Source organism: Mercurialis annua, linkage group LG3 (genome assembly GCF_937616625.2).
Source record: "Mercurialis annua linkage group LG3, ddMerAnnu1.2, whole genome shotgun sequence".
In the NCBI taxonomy this organism is placed as follows: domain Eukaryota; kingdom Viridiplantae; phylum Streptophyta; class Magnoliopsida; order Malpighiales; family Euphorbiaceae; genus Mercurialis; species Mercurialis annua.
Genome location: NC_065572.1, coordinates 33,881,532 through 33,888,569, shown reverse-complemented (window position 1 = coordinate 33,888,569; position 7,038 = coordinate 33,881,532). Strand labels below are relative to the sequence as shown.

General features: G+C 33.5%; 1 long non-coding RNA gene across 1 annotated transcript; it reads left to right on the top strand.

The window, feature by feature from the left end:
• The first annotated feature begins 444 nt into the window (after positions 1-444).
• LOC126671800 (uncharacterized) lies at positions 445-1,572 on the top strand. Its single transcript, XR_007639130.1, has 2 exons — positions 445-955; positions 1,351-1,572. It is a non-coding gene; the product is annotated as an uncharacterized LOC126671800 (long non-coding RNA).
• Positions 1,573-7,038: the final 5,466 nt, after the last annotated feature.

Here is a 7,038-nt window from a genome sequence, read left to right as displayed (position 1 = left end):
GATCTAATATTTTCTATATGATGTTTTTATGTTTTTAAATCAGTAGTAACATATTTTGGTTCATCGATTGTTGGTTTTGAATCGTTTGGCTAGTTTAGGCAATTTTCGGCAAAATTGCCAAATTTGATTATTTGAGTGCTTTGGCTTAATTTTGATTTTGATCAAATTGTTAATGGCTGGAAATACATTTTATAAACTATTTTGGACATTTATAAAATGATAGTTTACCTTGGGTCGTTTTAAAAATCAGGTGGTTGTTATGGTATATAAGTTATGGTGAATTTTACAAAGGTGATATGGCTATCTAAATTAATATTTTACATTTGAGTTTAAATCTTTAAAAGGTGTTTAAATCCTATTAATTGAATTTAAGGTGGAATTTTTAAGTGATGTATACCTTGGGTGAAACTTGTCAAGTGTTGGCAAGATATATGATTTATTGCTTTTAAGGTTGGCATTGTTAAGCTATGGATTGAGTTCTTATTTTCAAATGACTTTGGTTTTATTTAAGGATTGGTTTTAAACTCTGGTTTTCACTTTGGCTTATGGTTGGGTCGGGTTAGACTTGTGTCGCCCGACATGTTGTGTTGAGCTATACTGCAGTTAAGGCTAACACACTACTCTGGGAAACTCTTTGGTTTAAAAGAACTATTTAAGTTATGAAAAGGACTTCGGTTTTGTTTTTATGGATACGAACTCATCTAAGCTAACTTGCATAAATTGTTTAAAGTGAATGATATGAATTCTTTGGTTTTTTTGATACATAGATGTTTACCTTACTTGGTTGTACTTTGGTTGTGTTCAAGATGCTAGTCCTATGTGGTGTCTAGTATTCTTAGAGTTAGGGGTTGTATGGATTTTAACTTATACATTGTTTTAGACCCGTCGAATGCTCGTGCTTCGGAGTCTACGCAGGGTTAGCTGTTTGCCAAGATTTCACGTGGATAAGCAAGCAGTGAGTTTGTAGTGCTATTTACCACTTTATTAAGTACCGCATTATATTTTAATATTATAAATGCTTTTGAACTGTTTTTACGGATTATGGATCTGGATTGAAACGAGCTGCTCGATAGGCTTGTATCGAGACTGTGTGCACCGGTAAGTACTCTGGGATCGGCAGACTAAAGTCTTGCTTACGCTGGTATATGACGAGGATATGTTCCCGTCCACTCTGGGTTTATCAGTATGCTATGTCATACTTACGCTGGGATCATTTCAATACTGTTTTTCATAATCATATTATATTAGTATAAAATGTTTTGATTTAAGGGTTTTAAACTTAATAAATGTAAATAGTATTGCGAACTCATCTCAGTATATCTGACCCCGTTGTTTTCCCAAATTTTCCAGGTTTATGATTTGAAAGCTGGTCCACTCCGATTCTTGATTCTTGGAGGTTTTTATGTCAATAAAACTAGTCTGTTGTTTTAAACTCTTAGACCGCAGTAGAACTAGTATAGTGTTTGATTATTATACTTTGGTTTGTCGTGGTGGTACGACTTTTATATTATTATACTTTGGCATGTTACATTGGATTATTATATTTGAGGCATGATTCACAGTTTCGGATTATTATCAAGTTATAATATTAGAACTGTTGTATAAACTGTTAGACTTAGTTTGGAGTCTCGGTTGCCCCCGAGCAGTGGTTTTCTTGCAGGTTTATTTGTACATAAGGTTATCCGCGAGGCTTGCTACGGGTTTTGGTACGAACATACCCATACCCTAGCGCCGGTCGCGATCCATGAAATTGGGTCGTGACAAAGTTGGTATCAGAGCTTTATTTTCGAACTAAGGCCAAATAATTGCATGTTATGTGTTTATCTCTTTGAGGCATGTTAAGTGTTTTTTTGTCATGTCATAGGATCTACTGCGGAATTAGGATTCAAGTCTTGTCTTTTGAAACGTCATCTTTTATTTTCAAAATTTTCTACCTTCATCTATAGGAATGTCGAGGGTCGGTCTTATGTGTTACTGATACTTTACTTTATAATATTTATTGCTTAAACATTGGGTGATCTGTTGGCCGTTGTGCCATATATGAGATATACTTTGGATGATTTTTGGTTGGCTGTTGTGCCTTATATGGTGTTTACTTCGGGTGATGCTTTGTTGGCTGTTGTGCCATATATGATGTTTACTTTGAGTGATTAGTTGTTGGCTTTTACACCTTGGATGATTTTGATTATATTTGGGTTGCTTTCACCTCGTTGGTGAGTACATTTGTTTTGGCTGTGTTTGTTGGGTGCTAAATAGGTTGGCACGTACTATGATACGTTATGCCTTGGCCTTATGTGGTTTTTAAAGGATTTTGTGATAAATCTTTAAGCATGTGTTGTGGCTACACGTTGTTTGGTCACGCGTTGGTTTAATGGTTTTATTGAAAAAATTATTTTGATTTGATTTGTGTTTTGACACGAGAATCGGAAGAGAAGTCTGGTTTTTAAAACATATGTGTGTGATTTTTTATTTCTTTTCAAGTAAAAAGAATTTTTCGTATCTTAGAATCTTACGTTTTGACTTGGTGTTGACAAACGGTTGTTTACAAAATAATATTATTTATGAGATTTTCCCACCGTATTGAAAATTAATATTTTTGGATGTTATTTTACCATGTTGTGGTATGTCGACGTTTGAAGCGTCGTTTGGTCATATGTTTGGTAACTATGTTTGGCTTGCTTAGGTGCTTACAGAATGATTGTTTGAGATCAATTATTTTCTCTCTTAAATTTTTGAGATGATTTTTGATACTTGGGTTGCTTGAGCTCTTATTTTGAAAAGATTGTGTTTTTATTAAAAAGTTTTCCGGATTTACAAATGTTTTGGATACGTTTTATAAAAGATTATTTTGAGTTTAACTTGGGTCACCCAAATTTGGAAGTTGAGCTTGGTAGTTGTAATGACTCGGCTAACTCGATGGTTTTGTGGATTAAGATACACTGGAAAATTTTAATTAATTGGTTTATAGAAGGAAGTTTTCCGAAAATCAATTTGTTTTAAACCGTGGGGCTCAGTTAGACTTGAAACCTTTTGTGGGTGATTTTATATTTCAAAAAGAATTTTAATACGTATTCTTGATCGATGATTTATTACATGTTGATATTTTTTTTTACGATTCTGAGTATGCTATGGTATGTTTTATTAAGATTTGAGATCTAATTAGGTTATATGGGTTTTGTATACCATGTCGGTAGATATACAATGATCAATTGGATGTTGCATGCTCGTTTCTTTTGATAGCATGTTAGTTGCCTACAATGTTTATGATTTGTTATATGGCAAGATGTTTGGGTTAAATACGGGTTAAGGCATGCTTGGGTGATTTATGATTAGGTGTAAATCACATCTTTTTTGTGTTGTTTCGTGTTAGTATGCTTCGTATATTGGCTAAGTTTTCTATGTTAGTTGTTTTATCTTGTTTGTCTCATTGTGCGGATAGCACATGAGGTCGTTGCTATCAGGTGTTTGTTTGGCTGAACCTCGATATTGGTTTTTAATTGTGAGTAGGACCTTCGTTTAGACCCTGTATTGCTTTAGTTTCAGTTTCGGATTACGCTGGATTTAGTGTGTTGTTTTGTGGATAGAAGTCTTAGGGTTTTGATATGAGTAAGATGAAGAAAACGTTTCCTTGGTGGTTTTTGATTATTCTGAACAAGGAGGTTGGAAATTCTTATTCGAAGAGATAGATTGGTGTATTAATACACTGGTGTTTTTCGTCAAGATTGGATGATGCGATGCGGGAATTGGTGGTTTGTTTTGTAAAAACGTATGTGATGTATTGTTTTTCCTCGAGTTAAGTTTAAGCTTATTGGGAGTTTATTGTCTTATAAGAGATTTTATAGTAGTTATCGGTTTGAATTGTGATGATAGTATTGTATGATTAGTGAATTGCGAGAATGGGGTTTGAGAAATATTTTGAGGCTATCGAGTGCACATCTCACAGAGGGTAATGTCTAGCAAATGTTTTATCGAGTAATTGATTTCATATGAATATTTGTTAGAGTATTTGAAATGTTTTTATCACGTAATTGTGCCCAGACATACCATGAACATGCATTTTTGTATGTCACGAATAGGGAATTGCATTGAGCACAGAGTATGTTCAATAAATAAAAAGAAAATAAATAATTGGTCCATGCATAATAGTACATGCATCATATGCATTGAAAAGATTAGAGTTGGATGCAACTCTTTGGGGATGAGAGGTGTCATCACCCTGGCGCACAATTATGTAAAGTAGATTTTGGCAATAAAGTGTTTTTGAGAAAAATGTTTTAAAATGAACTCGCGAGTCACCTTGGGATAAATGTAATTATAAAGTTGATGAATTTCAAATGGTTTGAAATTTTACCGAAAGGTAGCTAGACAAATACTCAGTGATGATGGTGCTGAATTGAGGATGCTTACGTTATGATTGATTGGTTTGTAGTATCATAATTTTGTGTTTCGTAGGAAGTAGTATTGGATATAAGGTTACACTCAACTTATTGTTGTAATAAGTATGATAGGGTTTTGAGGTCAGATTGGAAGGCTTATGTGCTAACTTCCGAGTTGTGATTTGAGAGTTGTTGGATTAGGGGATTTGGTTATGCTCCACGTGTGTGTATATATTGTGATTTTAAAAGAAGTTTGGTTTTTACACGTTCGATTTTGTTTAAATATTTTGGTATACTCAAATAGAATATTGTGCGAGCGAGGATATTTTCAATATAAATTTATTTTTCCATTTTGACAAAGGATAAAATTTTATCAAGTTTGAATTAAAGAGAATAAAAATTTTGTTAGTTGAACGGTTTTATAGATTTGAAAACTTATTTGAAAGTAAGGTGTAACTGTAAATTCAAATACGAATGTTTTGAAAATTTTAATGTGTTCTCAAAACTGGAGTTTTCCCAACAGTAAAAGTATTTTGGTTTTAAATATAAAAGGAGTTATAAGATATTAATGTCTTTAAAGAGAAAAGAGAAGTTGTAATGTTTTATAATTTGAATTATTTCCCTATAAGTTTGGTTTTGAGCATAACCAATAACCCGATTACTGGTGAATGTGATTTAGGTGATCTCTTGTTAGCAAGTTTTCAGTTATATTTGGTGAAACAATTTTGAGAATTTCAGTTGTTTCGGATTTATGAGTTAGCTGATTCGAGAATCGTGATGAGTAGGTTTCGACAATAAAAAGGTTGGTTGATCGATACTATTGATTGTGAATTTTTGTTGTTGAAAATTTGATATCATTTTGTTGGGTTGTTTAACCTTTTATGTGCGGCATAGATTTAGTTTGTGAAACAAAATTGGTATGTATATTGGTATTTAATTACCTTAGGTAACTTCGGGCTGTATGCTTTCTTATGGTATGAGTGGAAGAATCTTTCTCAATGTGTCGGTTTGTATATAACTTGGAGATTTCGTTATCATAGGTTAAAGTGACATATTCTTTGGAATGTCGGTAGGTGAGTAAGTGTTTATTGAATCGTTAAGGTTGATGGTCTTATCGAGCTTAGTCCTTGTCGTGTGTACAACTCGATTTTCATAATGTTTTAAAGTTGGCTGATTTATATTGGCGAGAACTTTATCTAGTTAATTTTGGACTAGACCGTTCGTTTGATATAACAAGTTTATTTATATATTTGATATGAGATAGTAGGTGTAGAGATGTTAAGTAGGTGGCAAGGATTGCATGACGTTATTAATGGGGATTTCAAGAATTTCATTTGAACTGTTAGATTTTGGTATTGTAAGAACTGTGATTTGAGTTTCGGGCTTGTCCTTGAACCTTCTCAAGGCTGTCTTGATAGTTGTTAGAATTCGAACGAGTTTAGTAACCTTCCTTGTGAGCATGTTTAATGTTTATAGTTGAATAATCTTGGAGGTTTATATTTTGTTTAATCAAGTAATAGTTGGAGTGTTGAACTGTCGAATTTATAATTTTGCGCATACTTGGTGTAAAAAAATTGAGTTGTTATTTTATGTAAGTGGTGATTTGAGTTATCATTCGAGGTACAACGTGTTAAGTTGTGGTTGTGCAAGTGCGTAGGTTGATGAGTTGAGGTATGCTTATGGTTTCAGTTTTATTCGGTTATATAGTTGGGGAGTATACTTAGGGGACGGAGTCCATTATGTTGAATTGTTATCTTTCATTCCTTGAGGTATGTTGGGTTTAGCGTTGCTTCGAATGTTCGATGCTATTTTAGTACTTTGGATTTGTGTTATAAGTTCTACTTTGGTTGCTTTGTGCGCGTATATTGTGTTTTGTGCTTTGTGTTAAATTCGAGGACGAATTTTTTTAAGTTGGGGAGAATGTAATATCCCGTGTTTTCAAACTTGATTTGTCAGTTTGGTTATCCTTTACAAATTGGTTGTTTTCTTGCATTCGTTGTTATTTTGCATTTCAACATTTTTCTTGTTATGTTTCGAACTTGATTCTGAATGGTTATATGTTAGAAGTAACACTTGTGATACATTGGTTGTGTCTTTTTGAGTGTCTTATATGTATCCCATGATCTCGTATGTGTTTGATGTTGATTCGATTTATTTTCGGGTATATATCAAAATAGCATTTGTATGTGTTCCAGAACTGCCCTGTTTTAGTAAAACGTTGATATCTCCCAATTGAAATGTCGGATCAGGCCCATTTTTTTATATGTTGTTCATAAGAGTATATTCTAGCATGTGTTAAATTTTCACGTTTTTTGGATGCTTCTAACTCTCAAAATGATAATTAAATCGTGGTTTTTATCAAAGCCCATGTAAAGCCCGCATAAGTCTATAAGTAGACCCATATTTTCATGTGAGCAGTCCCCTTTTCTTTTCCACAAACCCTAAAACGAATATCTTCATAAAAAATACACATTTCCTTTGTTCTAACAAGCCCGGATGCGATTCATTACGCTAAGAACTTGATTTTTCATCATACTCGCAAGATCTACGCGATTTCTACGTTGTGTTCTTCGCTGGTGGCTTGTGGATCCAATTGATTTCGGTCCAGCCCTTTGAACCTTGGGCTAATACATCAATTATAATCTTGTTCATCATTCTTAGG